The 19259-nt window shown below is 28.9% G+C and overlaps 1 protein-coding gene across 2 annotated transcripts in view; it reads left to right on the forward strand.

Moving 5' to 3' along the window:
* The window catches only part of LOC129917769 (probable G-protein coupled receptor No18), a 162793-nt gene that overhangs the window by 93682 nt on the left and 49852 nt on the right, over positions 1-19259 (forward strand). Inside the window, exon 3 of one of the 2 annotated variants that reach the window (XR_008772857.1) lies at positions 19070-19161. The exons of the other annotated variant lie outside the window; for it this stretch is intronic. The gene's annotated coding sequence lies outside the window, so the exon portion shown is untranslated. Of the gene's footprint in view, positions 1-19069; positions 19162-19259 lie in introns of those variants that run through there. 2 annotated transcript variants of the gene reach the window in all.

Genomic DNA, 19259 nt, shown 5'->3' on the forward strand with positions numbered 1-19259 from the left:
TTATTTTCTCAGAATAAAAAAAAAAAGAAAAAAAAAATATACCTATTGTGGAGAAAAGTGAAAGAGATTGTGCTAAAAGGATTTTCACTCTCATTGAATTATAAACGCACGATTTCCTTCAACAGGAAGAGTGGCGATGTGCCTGATGATGCAAACTGGTACATCACGTAATTGTATATAAATTCCCTTTCCCAGTCTCGTTTTATCATTTCTTTCGTTATTATTTATTTTTTTTTCTGTTGAGATGAAAATTGCATTTTTCACTTGGGAACAACATCATACATTTTTATATATTTTTATATAAGAGAACAACAGAGAGTAATGGATTTTTTACGCATTGCACACACACACCTGGTAAAAAAATCAACAAAAATGCTAATAATTAAAAATGAGAATAAGTGTGAGAAAAGTTGAAATATAATGTGTTGGATATATGTATATGTAAAAGCGTTCGTTAATATGTTTGGAACTTCCTGCGGCATATACATCATCATGAATTATTGTTATTTTTCAGTTGGAAAAGTACTTCAATTTTTGAGATTACCATTTAAAGGTATATGGAAAGTATTCATTGAGGCTTCATATAAATTAAAAGTGCGCAATTAAGTCGCATCTAGATGTTGTGTGAAGGGTCAAGGCTGTTGTACACATTTATGTTCAATTTACCTCTTTTTGTTGCAATTGTTTTTAATTTTTAATTTTTTTAAAAGAATACCTTTTCGAAAATTAAACGTTTTTTAAATCCTACAGGGATCACACGAAAAGAGAGAATCAAATTTTAAAGAAGGTGTACAAAAATACGACCATGTTTAATCTAGGTAGTGCCCGGTAGTTTTGTTCCAGTCATCAAAAGTGCGATAGTTTTTGGCCTCTAAAACAGCAACTCCAAGATGTTTAAAAAATCCGAATTTTCGAGTCTTTGGCGATTTTAACTACTTAAGAATAGGTTTTCACAATCTTAAGCTATTCTTAAAGCTATTCTGAAAGTAGGTTTTAAGCATGAACGTTTTATTACAAAAAAGTTCATGGAAAATTACATCACAGAAATGTTGTTTTTCTATAAATTTCTTTCATTGATATGAAATATGGACTTGTTCTCAGTTATTTTGATGAAATAAAGTAAGCAAATAAACTTTCTTCAACTCGAAATTTTGGAACCGAGGAAAGAAATTCTTTTCTAAGTAATGCTTGATATCAAAATTATGTAGTAATTTAACGTTGCTCAATAGAGATAGGTATTGTGTCTTGAGAGGCATTGGAAAATCCTTCAGAGTATCGTAGCCAAAAATAAGTGCCTTAATTTGGACTCAGCAGAAATTTGTAGGAACACTTCATCCTTGCAAACAAATCACACGCAGTAAGGTGACTTAACTTTGAGTCTTAATAATAAATTTATTTTATTTAGGTATTTTATCAAAATTATTTAAAATTCCTTACTGCCAATTCATTTTTACATCAATTTGGTTTTCAACAATTCAGCGTTTTCTATGGAATTTCGGCCCGAAGAACTACATTGAGGAGCAGTCAACTTAAATTTTCCATTAAAAAATATTATGATACTATAGTAGCTTCAAGTCACAAAAATAAATTCCGATGGGTTTTCTTCCAATTTAAAACAATTGACACAAGTTAATTGCGCTAAAGTGCTTCCGGGTAAAAAGGATTAATGAATTGAAAGGGTCACACAGTCTTTTCACCTCAAATCTTTAGAAAGCCATCATACAAGAATTGAGGCGATGAGAAACAAAACTCGCTATATCCTTTTTTTTTCAAAAATGAGATTTTGATGCACATTTATAGAGTGTGCATCATTTAACAGTAAACAGTTTTGCAAACTTCTTTTGTAGAAAAATTATTGAAATCCCTTTCAAAATTCAATTTTAATATCGGGATTAACTACTATACTAGCCCTATATAAGACTTGAAATGTTTTTTCAGTTTTCCTCAAAATTAATTATTATGGATATAGCGAGTTTTGTTTCTCATCGCCTCAATTATAAAGTGCAAAACATAAAACATTAACTTCGATTATTTAAACCTTTTTAAACGTGAAAATTGATGCCAGGAGGTTTTTAAGGATCAAAATTTTCACCGGAAAGAGATTTCCTCAATTAAAACTATAATTATCTTATGACTAAAATGAAAAAAAGTGTTTTTCCTCAAAAACATCAATTAAAAAAAAATACTTGTACTGCGGCAAATAAGGGTTTACTTTTAAAATATTTTTTACACAGTACCTGCCAAATAGTAAACGATTTGAATGATTTCAATTAATTTTTTTGCAAATAGTTTTTAAAATGTATTACAAGTTTAAAAAAAAATATTTTTTGGATTTAAAAAAAAATGTCCTTTTTTTGAAATTGAATAATTTTTGAATTGAATTGAATTTGAAAATTCAATTATATTTGATAACCGAACAATTAATTTTCTTGAAATTTTGTTACTATGTGTATTGATTTATGAATTCATTTTGATGACATACCAATTTTTTTTTTGAAAAAATTCTGAAAAATTTCTGAAAATTCTTTGTCATTTAAAGAGTTATATTGTATATTCTTTTTAGAAATTGAACCATTTGAAAATAGGTTTTTGTAATTTGAATATAAAATTTAAACTAGACTTTTATAAAAAAAATTTTTTTTAATTTTTTTATGAATTTTGACATAGAAAGCTTTATGTGCTGCCCAGTCGTGCATTTTATTTCATTATGAAACAGTTTTTCTTTTTCCATTTACAGAATCTTAGAATACAGAATTTTGAAATATAGAATTAGGAATTGACTAAAATTTCAAAAACTGAGTACTTCCAGAGTTTTTAAATAAAGAATTTTTGATTTACAGAATTTTAAAATACAGAACTATGGTACACAGAATTTCAGAAACCAAATTTTGGCACTTCCAGAATTATGATCCCAATTTCTTCTATTCTCACTTTCAATACAAAGCAACTTAAGAATTCCTAAAACCAATGGAACTCGAAATAAAAATGAGTCATGACATACATTATGTAGTTTTGATAGCGATAAAGAATGAATTTGTCTCTGTTCTTATCCAGAACTACAGCCCAAACAACCGTAGCCAATTGTCTTCAAATTTGATACGTTAAGGTTTAAGATAATTCCCTTGATGAGAAATTGAATTTTTTTGACTAAAATTAACTTAATTACCCTGTATAAGATAATTCTTTTAAAATAAATCAAATATTTTTTTAATTCAATTTTTGTTTTTATTTCTGAAATTCTCATAAACAACTCAAACGAATTTAGCGAAATTTCGAAATATTAAAACAATATTTTTTCTGATTAATTTTATTTCATTTATTTTTTTACTGGAACGTAATTTAATTTCATTTAACTATACCGCAATCTAAGACTTTAAGAGTGGAAATGTTTCATATTACTAATGATTGGTATTTTGATATTCTCAAGAAAATGTTATCATATAACTGAGTGTGATTTATAATTTTATTAAAAACCTGTATCGAAATAATTTATTTTCATTTGATGATGCTGGAAACTTAGCGAGTAAAGATGTTTGCAACATATTCATTTTAAGCTACTTTTACCATAACAATAAGAAGGTGAATGCATGATTGAGTTTCGAAGACCAAAATTGTAAATTCAACATAAATTCTAAAGGATTTCCTGTAAAAATAAAATAAGTTGATTTTTGAAACAAACAGGACATAACAAACCAATAATCCACTTATTCAAATGATTTTTCAACTTTATATTTCTAAATTCCAATTTAATTAATCCTTTACTTTTCACGTACCCAAGAGTATATATCAGCATCAAAAAAAAATTCCAATTAATAAACCCAAGTGTATTGTCTGCTTCTGAAAAAATTTCAAAACACAATGCATCAGGGAATTTATTATTTTCGCTGTGATGACTGATTTTTGATTTAAATTAAACAAAAAAAATCATTCTTCATTATACAAACTGATTAAGCTAACCCTCCTACTCACAACCTTAATCTACTTGCATAATGAAGGAAGGATTCTCCAAATATTTTGTTTCATTAAAATATACACGAGGATGGAAAAAAATCCTTTTTTTTTAGAAATAAAATACCCAGATTTCACTTCTTCTCTAATTAATATTCAAAAAAAAAAAAACAAAACATTAATGAATTCTATGAACCCAGATAAAAAGACAAAACAGAAAAAAAAAACAAAAAAAAGAGATTGAGAGAGAAAATGAAGGAAGAATTGTTTAACATAATTGTAAGGATATTTTACAAAATGAAAGTTTATTTGCCCAGCGAAACTTTATATAGCCCATACAATAGTCAAGTTCTCTCTTTAGTATAATCTTTTTGATCAGTAATTTACCTTAAACAAAGTTTATAGCCAAACGATTTCCTTGGAAATTAGTTTTACTTATCTTTGGAGATTTTCCTCAATTACCTAAATGGTTAAATAAATGAATGAAGAGAAACTTCAATGTTTTTTTCCTCGTCGTTGTTGTCCTTTCAAAATTATTTGTATTGTTTTAAGTTTTTTTTTATTTTTTTTTTTTTCATTTTGTATCTGAAGGATCTGCGCAGTTTTATTAAACAATTCAAAATAAAATCCTCGCAATTATTATTTTGTCCAATGTCCATTCGACAATTCCACTGAACATAAACTTAAATAAGAAGAAACAAGAAGGACCTTAGCAACCTCCATGGAAAATAATTTTCAAAGACAAATTGCCAACCATAGCGCTAAACAACATTTTTGTTGTTCATAGCCAACCATCATCGTTTATTTAAAAATCCAAGGCGCACAATATGGATGTCAAATCATTTTTTTTTTTTTTTTGTTGGAAATTTTGTATTTTATTTTGTCGAACAATGTTAAATTTCTGAATTCTTTAAAAATCTATTTTTTTTTTTTTTTCGTTTTGTTCATTTCCTTAAGGACGAAATGATTTAAAAGGACCATGGTCCCATAAGGCTAAGTTAAAAGAAAATGAAAAACTTTTTAAAAAGTCGTCATCATCATAACCATCGCAAGAAACGCGGAGGTGGTGGTGCTGTGGAGGTTGAAGGACCAAGAAGGTTTTCTGGAATTTTCATTCGTTAAAAAGAAACTTTTTATGCTGTTATACGATTATGTCCTTTGGACAGAGCTTTGTTTTCTATACACAAAAAAAAATTGTATAAAAATCAGCTTCCAGAATAATAATACCTTACTGAAGACAAAAAAAAAATAATTCTTATCCCACTGAAATGGAAAAATACCATTTTTTAATACTTCGATTGTTGTAGGCCAAATGGGAAAAACGATTTTATGAAATAAACCTCCATTACACAAATTGGCAGGCACATTGGTTTTTAGACATAATAATTTTTTATTTTATTTAGATTTTAGGATTTTCAAGGGTGATGGCCAAGGAAAATTATACCAAAGTTTGCAAAACAAAACGAAGTGGTTTGAGTTGGGGTGGCTGTGTTTTGGGAAGAGGGAGACAACATTTAAGCTTTTCTGGTAAAGAAAAGTATCAATAGGGTAATGGCCTTTCAATATAGCTAGCTCTTTAAAGCTTTAAGTGATTTTGAAATGGTTGAGGCTCAGTTGGCATATTATATAAAATTTTTTTAAGTAGTTACTTGTAGACGAAATTAAAAGAAAAAACCGAATTGGATTGGCAGATAAGATGTTTTACATTCGTGAAGTGGAACTGACTAAAAAAGCTCTGTAATTAATAATAAGCACAATTTCATGATTCATAATGCTCATAAATTTCTGAATTGTAGTCAGAGTTATAAAAATATCAATTAAAAAATAATGCATTAAAAATTTTAAAAAATAAAATGCACGACAGGGTCGCACGAACTTGCTCTTATAATTCAAGTTGCTTAAATTTTTAAGACTTTTTATATTAATACAGTAAAATAAGGAGAAAAAAGGGGTAAATCTCGGAATGAATGTTAGTAGAAATTTTTTTTGCTCAATATCTTCCTTTTGCCATTCTATAACATATCTCAAAAGTCTAGAAAAATCTCATGTCCGCTTGTCGCGATTTAAAGGTCAAATCGCGAAATGGAGATTTTCAAAATTAGCAAAAATAGGCTATGGTATTATATACACATATGATACATGATTTCAAGGTATTTTTTAAAGCTGATTCCAAAAAATCTAAAATCAAGACAATCTGACCTCTCTGGAAAAAGTTATACCTGTTTTTCATCTGTCAACTCATATTATTATAACAGTTGCAAACTTACTGCCGAAAAACCCTTAAAAGTTATGGTAGATGAACCAAATTTTGCATGAAGATTTTAGAATCCATTATTATTAAAAATCAAAACAATCCATTACAAAAAATATATATACCTACGAAATAATGGTATTTTTTGATGGAGGGGCAAATTTAAGGATATGCACTAAAGAAGATTCTTGTTCATCTTAGGAATAAGTGCTAATAGGCTAATTTTTTCATTTTAATCTTTGTTTGGATATTCTTTAACTACCCTCAAAAATCTAAAAAAATCTCATGTCCGCAAGTCCTAATTTTCTTGGTTTGAAGATAAGGTGCAGATTTGAAAAAATTGAAAAACTACTCTTCAGATATTTGTGTCAGATCAACATGAATAAGGTACATTACTTTTCAGGGATGGTCATATTGATTTGTTTGTGGGTTTTGTTGGAATCAGCGTTAAAAAATACCTTGAAATGATATGGGTTATGTTGGTATACATATAAGAATCTAAAGTTTTCTTATTATTTTTTTTAAATCTGCACCTAACTTAGTTTAACCTGGAAAATTAGAACTTGCGGACATGAGATTTTTTTAGATTTTTGACATAAGTTATAGAATATCCAAACAAAGATAGAAACAAAAAAATTAGCCTATTAGCACTAATTCCAAGATTGTACCAGGATGTTTTGTAGTGCACATCCCAAAATTTCCCCTTTTCTCAAAAAATACCATTTTGTCATAGATATAAATGTTTTTTTTGCATTGCATTGTTTTGATTCCTAATAATAATGGATATGAAAACCTTCATGCAAAATTTGGTTCCGCTACCATTACTTTTAAGGGTTTTTCGGTAGTAAGTTAGCAACTGTTATAATAATATGAGTTGACAGATGAAAAACAGATATAACTTTTTTCAGAGACGTCAGATTGCCTTGATTTTAGAGTTTTTGGAATCAGCATTAAAAAATACCTTGAAATCATGTATCATATGTGTATATAATACCATAGCCTATTTTTGCTAATTTTGAAAATCTCCATTTCGCGATTTGACCTTTAAATCGCGACAAGCGGACATGAGATTTTTCCAGACTTTTGAGATATGTTATAGAATGGCAAAAGGAAGATATTGAGCAAAAAAAATTTCTACTAACATTCATTCCGAGGTTAAACCCTTATTTGACTGGATTATATAGAAAATTGGGAAATGTAGGAATGTATTACAAAAACAAAATAAAATGCACGACTGGGGTCGCACGTACTTGCTCTTATGCTAAAAGTAACTCTTATGTGAAAGCTTTTTATTCAAGAAAATTAGGAAAATTTTAAAATTTGATATTTTTAAAAAATTTCATATTTAAACACCGTTTTAAATTATGTTTTACAAAAAACGAAGTATGCCATTTTATTACTTATATAAACAGGTATTTTTAGAAAAAAAAAATTCGAAAATCGTTAGAGCAGTTTTTTTAAAAAATAATTTTTTATATATAAAAAATTTCTAACATTTTTCAAAAAAAAGTTGGTATGCCATTTTGAAAAAATAATTAATTTACACATAAAAACGAAATTTAAAAATTTTTCATTCACCCATTCACGTTTTCACAAAATTGATTTTTCAAAAAAAAATTTTGAAATATTTATTAAAAATCCAAAAATTATTTTTTTTGAAAATTTTCTAAAATTTTAATATTACCTTTACCTAAACACTTTTGTATAAAAATTTGCGTTGAAATCGGGTTAATCTTGTACGAGATATTCAAAAACCAAAAAAACCGTTCTATGGCAGGTACCGTTAATAACGGTACAAAAATATTATTTTTATTTCAAAAGTTGGCTCTTATGTGAAATAGTACACACAAAAATTTTAATCAAAATCGTTAAAGCCGTTTTTGAACAATATTAACTATACTATTTCCGTTATATGGCAGGTACCGTTAGTTTTGGTCATAAAAAAAAAAAATTTCAATTTCCCCTCTAGGGAATCACCAAAAACTGCTAACTACCAAGTTTGAAAAAAATCACTTCTCTCGTTTAGGCTGTAGTGTAGCTCGAGGTATGTACAGACAGACAGACAGAATTGCCGGACATACGTTTTTGGCATTCTCCATCATCGTAATGTCATGTAAAATTGTTATCTCGAGTTCGATTTTTTTTACGAATCCTAAACTTTCCTTATAGTACCTATATCGCAAGTAAAAATGTATTATAAAAACAAAAACAAAAAATTTAAAAAAACATAAAATTCGTTTTTCAAAGGAATAAAACAAAATCTGAAATAAAATTGCCCTCCAAAACAAGTATGCAGTTTTATAAGTCGAAATTTGTCATTTTTGAGTTTAGAGCACAGAACTGATTAAACAAAAACACAATTTTTCTGTATTACACAGGTTTTTGGTGCCGAGGCTGTGATATACTTTTCTATAGGTTTTCGGTGTGCTGAATTCGAATCTGAAGTCAGAAATATCCTATCAGCTCCCGTTTTTGAAATAATACCCTTAGAAGATGTAAAAAAAACTTCTTTTGAGGTTATGCTTTTATGTGAAGACATATTTTTTTTTTAATATAAATTATAACGGTTTCTATAAGAACTATATACCTTCTTTCAAGATCTTTTTAAATCTTTTCGATATCTTTTTTATAGTTCGAGATATCGTTAGTTTTTTGGGTTATTGTAATGTATCAAACAGATATCACGTTTCCTTGATAAAAACACACTTACTTCATTTTAAGATATCTCCGGCAGTAAAAAAAGATATTGCAAAGATTTAAACAGGTTTTGAAAGAAGGAAAATAGTTCTTATAGAAACCGTTATGAATTATATTTTTAAAAAATTCCTCAAATTAAGGCATAACATCAAAAGTGGTAAAAAAACGTTTTTTTTTTGCATTTTCTAACGGTAATATTTCCAAAACGGGAGCTGATAGGATTTTTTGAAGTTATACTTCTTATGGGAGGGTGGGTATGAAAATTTACTTTTTGACAAGAATGTCAAAGGGATTATGACGCGATCACCCTGGGTAGCAGGGCTGTCGTTTCACCTTTAGAGTAGGCAGTACTTTAGTATTTAAAAATGCAGTACGCCGTAGTACGGCAAACATAAAACACACAACACGTTGCAAGTTACATGTTTCATGTGGCAAGTTGCATGTGGCAAGTCGTATGTGGCAAGTTGCATGTGGCAAGTTGTATGTGGCAAGTTGTGTGTGGCAAGTTGCATGTGGCAAGTTGCGTGTGGCAAGTTGCATGTGGTAATTTCCATGTGGCAAGTTGCCAGGGTTGCAAAAAGCTCACATTTCAGCTCAGCTCACAGCTCAGCTCAAATTTGAGCTAGGTACCATAGCTAAGCTCATTTGAGCTGAGCTGAAAGTGAGCTGAGCTGAAAGTGAGCGCCCCAACTTCCAACGCCTATATCTCGGAATTTTGAAAAAAATGAAAAAAATTTTTGTGATGCCAAAAGGTAGCGAGGACTCTAACCTACATTTGGGTACAACTCCCATCCCTGTAGGTGCACGCGTTCTCAAACCGGGTGAACTTAAAGGTAAAAAAAAAGTTAAGCCCGATTCTGAAAAAATAGGTATGATGTGGCGGTTTAACATGGAAGATGATTTTTTAAAAATCTGAGAATGTGCAAAGCGTAGGCCCATGACACAAGCTATCATTTGGCATCACTCCCAAAAATTGCTCTCAAGCGGTTTAGCTTCCAGGAGCGTTCAAAGATTCGGGGATTTTTCGAAAAAAAATTTTACCCCAACTCACACAGGTAAATTTTCCCAAAAACATGGCCAAAATTATTTTTTGTGTTTATTAAATTTATTATTGCATGATTATATCAAAATAAGATAATTTCCATAAAATTCACCATTTTTAAGTAAATTTACACGAAAATTCACAAAAAAGAAGCAAAAAATGAAAAAAGTCGTTTTTTTTTACTTTACGCCATAGGGTTTCTTTCATTTGACATTTAATAATACAATATTTATACATTCAATAGATTGAAAAAAACAGTTGAACAGTCGTTATTATAAATAAATAAATAATGCAGGCATAGATAACAACTATGTACATAAATAAACATGAGTGTGAGTTTGTATGTTTGTATATCATTCAATGACTTGTGAGTTGTGAAACTGTAACTATAAGTCTGCTTGCTCGATCTCTGGTTCTATTAGAAACTGAAGTATTTCAGAGGGAAACGCATTTTTTGTTTTAGGATTTAGTTTTCTCAAACCACTTATTAATGGGTCAGAAGACACCAAGAGATTATAAAACACATCTTCCATATTTTGCTGCCTCGAAAATTTTCTTGGGAAACTTTCTCGAAACGCTTTATATCTTTGTTTCGTGATTCTTGGGCTTCTTCGCCGAGCTGTCCAATGAATGAATAAATTTTATTGAGGCTTAAGTTTGGATACATATGGTTATTATGAAACTAAGTTAATTTTCCTTCAACAACTATTGAAAGTGCTTCTTCTGCTGTATATGGAATAATTTTCTGGTCAATTTTTTTCAAAGCTTTTGATATTTTTCAGCACGTGAAGGAGTTGAAAATATTATATTTTTCATTACATTTGATGAACAAGTTTCTCTTTTTCTCGCAGTTGCATGGCGCAGCATAGCTTAATTCTTCGGCATTATAGTTAGAACGTAAATCTTCTGTTTTACGTCTCTTTGACCGTTCGCTTAGGTCTGAAAAATCCATTTGAGGCCGTCCAACAAAGCCATGGGCTCAGCATGGAAACGATATTTCATATTGCAACCAATTTATATTTTGTTTTAAGAAGGTGTTGTTATTTCTGGAGGCACTCAGCCATCTTCTTCTATGTTCATATATGCAAAATCAAAATCCGTTAAATTTTTCTCTATTTGCTCCGAAATTTATATATTTCAACCTTTGGTCCCAAAAAAATTAATTTTTTCTGTAATGTCACGTGACGAACAGCTTTTTAAAAATTCAGAAAGCTTATTTCTTGAAAGAAAAATGAAAGTTAATTACGATCCTGTGTCAAAAAAGAAAAATCTGATTAAAAAAAAAAAAAAAAAAAATCACCGTCCCCAACACCTTTTGAAGCCAATATTATAAAAAGTCGCAAAAAACCGCAATGTTTTAGGATTGTTTCCCATAAAGGAAACATTTAACTATTTTTCAACACTATTTTCAGTACAGAAAAACGCAAATCAACTTAACTTTTTCATTATCAAAGAAAAAAAATTTTTTTGTTTTTACTGCTCAAACACATTATCTTAAGAAGCTTTAAAATTTACTTTAGACTTAAAATTTTGCATTATCTTTGTCATTATCTTTTTTTAACATACCACTAGCAACAAAATCCATGTTAATTATTTTAAAAATCGCCAAAAAAATTAAATAAAAAATAAAGCAAACTACTTCTTATAAGAAACCAACCTTGCTACTGCACTCGTTAATTAAAATGTTCTACTTTGAAAGCATCTACTGATTAAACAGTTACAATTTGCATCGCATGATCAATCAGGTTCTAAGCTTATGTTATTTGTAAACAACTTGGCATTAAAAAAAAACAACAAATCGCAAATTTTTTTTTTGTAGTTTTGGCCATGAATTTGGGAAAATTTACCTGTGTGCAACTTTCAAACGCGATTTTCTCGGAATTTTGAAAAAAATCGAAAAACCGGATTATACCACTATCGGCTAGCTGAGAATATAAGCTTTCATATGGCACCACTCCCCTGTCTCTAGATCAAAGCGTTCCAACGCCTATATCGCGGAATTTTGAAGAAAATTAAAATAAAATTTTTGATGCCAAAAGATAGCGGGGACTCTAACCTACATTTGGGTACAACTCCCATTCCTGTAGGTCCACGCGTTCTCAAACCGGGAGAACTTAAAAGTAAAAAAAAATAGGCGCGATTCTGAAAAAAAAGGCATGATGTGGTGGTTTAACATGGAAGGTGATTTTTTAAAAATCTGATAATGTGCAAAGCGTAGGCCCATGACACAAGCTATCATTTGGCATCACTCCCAAAAATTGCTCTAAAGCGGTTTAGCTTCCAGGAGCGTTTAAAGATTCGGGAATTTTTCGAAAAAAAAATGTACCCCAACTTTCAAAACCGATTTTCTCGGAATTTTGAAAAAAGTCGAAAAACCGGATTCTACCGGAATTTTTTTTTTATGATAAAAAAAGAAATATTTTACTAAAAAAATAGAAATATATTTACTATCAAAAACACCAAGAGAAAAGATCACGAAAAATTATCTGTCTTATTTATAAAAATATCTATGTGTTAAAATAATTCCATTAATAACTAGAACCAAACATCTTGAGCTATGGTGTTTTATAAAAGTTTAAAATATCTTCATATTTCATTATACTTTCCAAATAAAAATCAATGTATCCTCTCACCCATCACAGCTCAGCTCAGCTCACTTTACTTTAGCTCACCCAACAGCTCAGCTCAACCATCAGCTCAGCTGACTTTCAGCTCAGCTCAAATGAGCTGAGCTATGGTACATAGCTCAAAAGTCAGCTAGCTCAAAATTTGAGCTGAGCTGTAACTGAGCTCAGCTCACTTTTGAGCTTTGTAGCAACTCTGCAAGTTCCATATTGCTACTACTATATAGTGCTGAAGCACACACAATTCTCATAAAATAACCATATCGCACATTTTATGCTCAATTCATTTAGTTTCGTTAAGCGTATACCGTACGTTCTGAACCGCACAACATGTGTAAATTTCACAGAATAAATTGAAAACTACATGGACGCAAGGAGGATGAAAGAATTAATTTATTGTTCACTTGATAAAAATGTAAAAAACGAAGTGTGGATTAATTAATTTAATAATAGAAATTAAAAATATCAAATGAAATTCATTTATATATGTATACTGAATGAGAAGTATAACTTCAGTCGAGTGTACATGTGTACACACACTCTTTTTTTTTTTGACTTCAGATTCGAGTTCAACACACCCAAAACCTTCCGAAAAGTATATTTTGGTTCATGTGGTTCTTGTTAACTCCAAAAAAGTCAAAAAACGATTTTTTCGAACTTTCTAACGGTAATATTTCAAAAACGGGAGCTGATAGGATATTTCTGACTTCAGATTCGAGTTCAGCACATCAAAAACTTATAGAAAAGTATATCATAGTCTCGGCACCAAAAAAAAATTAAATTTTGTAGACCAGTGTTATCAGCGCTTTTCTACTTCTTCTAGTTCCCACGTTATGAAAAATTGCCCCTGTTAATTTTCACAAATATCCCTGTCATTTTGTATACATTAATGGCATTTCTTTAGTTATGCCGTTATCGCAGATAGGATTGGTTTTGTGTTTTCGAAGAAAACAGGCACAACTAAAAAAATGCCCCATAAAAAAAGAGCAACCCGTTAAGATTTGTTCATCATTTCGGCATTTTTGTCGTATTAAACTGTTCGTAAGTCCGGTTCTGTAACTGAGTTAAAAAGATGAATTTAAATAAGTTTTTGTTTATGTTTTTTGTATATGCTAGAAAAATCGTATTTTTTGTATCTTTTTCGTTATTAAATAAATAGAATTGAGTTAAAATAATGTTATATTTTTATATTTTTAGTTTTGTCTTTTAATAACGTGCAAAACGGCACTTTTTCCATAGGGGCAGAAAAAAACCAAGGTCAAAAATAGTTCTTTTTTTTTGAAAAACGGCATAACCTAACTCCAAAATATTTTTTTTTTGAAATATTGCATTTTTTAAATAGGCATAAATAATAATAATAATAATTTTAATAAAAATTTTTTAAATAATAATAAAGTCTCAATGCTTTTTTCAAGTAAAAAAGCACTTTTAACAATCTTGCCAATAAATTAAATCTTGTACAGACCAAAATTCATTACCTTGGTTTAATACAAAAGTACTGTGGTCAAGTTATTTTCTTTTATGTAATTGTTGATTGGTCTCATTTGAATTATAACATTTTTTTTTTAATATTTATGACAAGATTTTGAAACCTTAAAATTATGAGTTGGTAAAACGATTTTTCAATTTACTATCATTAATATTACAAACATTCATAAGTCATAAAATCAAAAAACCACATTCAAAAGTTTGATTTATTGTTTCGAAAATTGATTTACTATGTGAAATAATAAAGTAATTAACTTTGCTCAAATTATACATTCAATAATAAATCATTAAATTCATTGAATTTTTTTTTTTTTTTGTATATAATTTTAAATGGATATGAATGAAAAAAAAAACTGAACTTAAAAACAATACACATACAAATATTTATTTTGACTGACGTATACACTAGTTTCTATTTAGCTTCAAGTATGTTTTTTTTTTTTTTTTTGTCTATTTTCAGATATTGTAGAAGCGTTTATTGAAAAAGTAAATGTTTATTTTTCTTTTTTGTTTGAGTTCAATATACCTAACATCAGAGCTACACACACATAATATCTACTTTTGAAAAGAATTTTAAATATTATTTAGATATTAAATTGGTCTATTTACAAAAAAAAATCTGAAATTAGAAAGAAAACAATAGAATCGATATTGGAATTTTTTCGTGTTAGTAAATTTTCAATAATTTTGTATATTTTCCGGCATTTGATTTATCAAAGCTATAAAGTTAATAATTAGGAGTAAAAAATATAAACAAATTTACAGAAATATATTCGCGAATTAAAATAGAAAATAATTTGGCAGTAATGAATGGCAAATGCATTTTCACTTTCCAAATCCACAAAGTGTAATTAAATGCATTCAATATTGACAATGAACCACGAAAATAAATTTAATTTTTTGTGTTGTGCAAGTATTTTCTACTTAGTATTGTTGAACTATATTTAATCAACATAAACTAAAGTTGTACTTCAAATACACACACACTTAAAAATTAATTGGTTTCCCACACACACACAATCCCATCAATGGCATAGCAAGAGGTCCTCAATTTCAATTTAGCTGAAAATAGGGAAATGAATTTTTTCTTTCTACTTTTTTTTTTAAATTTCAGTTGTCTCACTTAAAATCGTTTCAGATGAATTATAAACTTTTAAGTTTGAAATCCTTGTTTTTTGTTTTTCTTCCCATTTTTAATTTGTGTTTAAATTTACACCAAAATGTCGTCACACTTATTGCATACGAGCTACCAGTTACAAGAGAGTGATGTTTTAAATCATTTAAAAAAGTTAAAGCATGGGAAATAAATCTTTTTGCTGAAGGTGTTTGCGCAGGTGTTTGCACCAATACTTACTGGAGACATTTGTTGCATTTACCGAAACAATCCGTGATAATAACCGAAGAAAGACTTAATTCAAATATTTGTGATCATCTTCGTGACAGCAAGCGATAATATCTGTAGAAATCCGTGATATTTCACCAGCCAATACCCTAAAATTACTCATGAAGTCAGTACTACATTCTAATGAAACACTTCTTGAAACTTATTGAAGAAATCCGAGATACATACTGTTGCAAGTTGCAACCCATAATACTCTCTGGTAACTCGTGATACTAATTGTATACACTTGTGATAGTTATCAAACCAATCCGTGATAGCTATTAACCGGAAAAATGCCCTACCTTAAATATGCTCTACCTTCAAAAATGATCTACTTTTCAAAAATACTCTTCTTATAAAAATGCTTTAAAAACTCCCTGCCTCAAAAATCCCTTTTGCAAAAAGTGGGAAATTTGGAAAAACATCATTTTTTTTCTTTCTAGCGCTATTTGATTTTGAAAAAAAAAAATACAAAAATTGTTTTTGACACCAAAAAATAAGCTTTCTGCATCATTCTTTTTAATTTTGGGGTCGCAAAAACTGTCACAAAATCTTGACTTTTTGACTTTTAGCAAAAAGTGCTCGTTGTTGTTATACCTTAATACGTTTTGTAGGGCTTCTTGAACATAGTAAAAGGGCATAGGTACTTTGTTTCTTTAATACACCCCCAAAATATGGATTTAGGGAAAAATAAAAATAATTTTTCAACAGATTCGAGTATAGACAGAAGGCATTTAAACCAATTCTGAAATTCATAATACATGTGGTTTTGATTTAAAAAAATCCTTAACTTTGTAAGATAAGGAATTTCAAAAAAACTGGTGCAAAATTTCAAAGGATTTAGTAAAATGTTAGAGATTTAAGTAAATTATACTATGTTAAAAATCAATCTGTTTTTTTTTTACTATGTACTTTAATAAAATTGACTAAGCATTTTACTAATGTCGTTTTCGATTGGTTTCACTCAAGGATTCACTCATTATGAAATCGAATGGAACAGGTCAAATCGCTTCCACTCAATTCTGTTTTTTTTTTTTTTTTTGTGTTTGTGTGTTTTTTTTTTTGTGAAATTTCAAATGTCAAATATTTAAATTAATTTATTTTTCTTTCAAACGAAATCTTTTAAATTGTTCTAAAATGGTAATGTTCAAGAAATTAATGGGAAAATTGGATTCCAAAATATTTTAAGTAAGTTTGAAAATTAATTAAAAAATTTATTTCGGAAACAAATGATGTATTTCAAAAAATTAAAAAAAACATTGATTCAGTGATTAATTTGACTTTCAAATATTCATGTATAAGTGCTTCTTGAGTGAATTCCGATTTTAAATCGAGAAGAGAATTTCTCTTCCGAGAAGCGTTTTGGCTGTCATGTTCATGCCAATAAAACAGTTTCAGAAGACTTCTAAACGCTTCCGGACGCTTCCGGACGTCCAATCGAAAACGACATAAATCGTTTAAACTCTAAGCCCCTATTTTAAACTAAATTTTTCTCACTTTTTCTTATGCAATATATGTACAAGTACATACTTGTAAAAGAACATGTAATTTTGAATATTATAAATATTTTCAAAGTCGACGAAGTACTTTTTTTGAGAAGCGGTTGAGAATTGACTGACATTTTTTTCTATTTTTTTTTTTTATTAAATGCGTTCATAGTAAAAACTCTCGCTTGAAATTAAATTCATTTGGTGTATCTAATTTGTGATTGAGATGGCGACGTCAGAGCAATGAGCAATCGAAAATTGTAAAAATAGTAATAAAATAATATTTTATCTCTACACGTAGGTATAAACTTTTTGTAACGCAACATTTTATTACGGACGCAAACCGTGATACCTAATTTTCGAGAATTATTTGCATTCAGAAATTTGACAACCCGATTCAATTATGATAAATATCAACCCCTTTTTGCCATTTTATAGTAAACGACTTGATATGAACGCTAATAGCTAAATATTCTTTAAGGCGATATTGATTCAAATTTCATCTGATAAAAATGTAAGTAAAAACTGAACTGAATCCTGTCTTCCATTTACGCAATTTTATTGGCAATTACAGTAAATTGGAAGGAAAGTTTCGATTTGGTAGATAAATTTAAATTGAAAGTATAGAAGATACACAGCTAAGCCTCATTCTTTGACAACTACTTAGTTACAACTAGTTAGTTAAAATATTACAGCCTTGAACTTGTTCGTGAGACACGGTATCATAATTTCAAAACAAAGAGTTAAGAGAATTTATTATACTCAAGAGTCTCACTTTCATTTCTTATGAATATTCTAAAAGCTTTTTACATTATGGGTCAAAATCATGGAGGTGGGAAATTTCGATGACCGAATTCTTAACAAATCAACTTTTTTTATTATACAAATTTCACGCTCAAATGTTCGCTTTAGCCATAATTTGTCGGCTCATGGACGGGCAGAGCACAAAAATGTATATTTTTTAATTTATCGCAAAACCCCAAAAATTAGTACTAGAAAAACGTTCCTCGAAATGGTGGTGATCTCTTCAAAACGACTTCAGGGGTCTAGAAATAGTATCAATGTGAATGATATATTACTATACTAAGATAGTAGGTGTTAAATAAATCAAATATAACTTTATTTCTTGGGGCAGAGACCGATTTCTACAAAAAAAATGCTTTTATGCACCTCCGAAACACTTAGACCATAAGTATTTTTTTCTTTTCTTTTTGTTGTAACTTTTTTGATAAAACTGTTTATTACAGCCATATTTACCTAGTTTGAATACTGAGTAAAAATACCCAAAAAATGTAAAATTATGAGTGTAAGACTACATTATTTATTCAGATTCTAAAAGCGTTCCCGGAAATGACGTTTTGACCCTAATTTATTTTCATTTTTTATGTAACAAAGTAAAACGGAATATTATATTGTAGTGGCATCGATTTTTGATCATAATATCACCAACAAATTTAAATTTCAATCTAGCTGTACCCAAAAACAAGCGTTCCCGGAATGACGGTTAATTGATGTACGGTACTTAAAAATGAAACAAATACAAGTTTCCAACATACATTTTATATGTTTATCCATAAAAAAAGGTGTGGAATGATAAATCTATATAAAATTAACTTTAAAATCTGCTTGCAGCACCCTTTTGTACGTTAGATGATTAAAATATTGATACATTAATAAATGTTGGTATTATGGGTCATTTTACTAGGGACAACTTTAATCAATGTATAAAAAATAACAAAACTAAATTTTTTTGTAAGAGATGTACCAATTAATCAAGAATATTGTGTATATGTAGTGTTAAGAAAAGAAATACTCAAAAATAATTAACTTTTATTTGATTTTAAGCCATTTGATTTTCAGTTTTTGAGTTATGGACATGTCCGGGAACTCTTTTTTTGGGTATATTAGATGCAATAAAAAAGAAATGGAAACTTTTCTAACCGAAACAAATATATTCTAAGATGCCGCTTTCCCATTCTCCAAATAAAACTGTCTTTTTTGAATTCCAAAGCTATTTTTTATATTAATTAAATTAACTGATAAATCATGGTTAAAAATGATTTACCTACGATAAGCATCTTTTATTTTATGATATTTTTCTTGAAACAAGACATTAAAAATTTTAATAAATTTTCTTTCTTTTTCTTTCAGGTGGGCATAAATCTTATCTTTGTCATATTGTGTCAAATCACCTTTGGTGAGTTCCATAACATCAGAAATATAGATGATAGACTTCCAAAAATTAATTCAGGGTACAAAATACACATAATTCAAAAAAAGAAAGCATTTGGGTTGTAGACTTGACAATATCAACAAAATTAATCTAATTTAAAAAGAATCC

The sequence above is a fragment of the Episyrphus balteatus genome, chromosome 4 (genome assembly GCF_945859705.1).
Source record: "Episyrphus balteatus chromosome 4, idEpiBalt1.1, whole genome shotgun sequence".
Lineage (NCBI taxonomy): Eukaryota > Metazoa > Arthropoda > Insecta > Diptera > Syrphidae > Episyrphus > Episyrphus balteatus.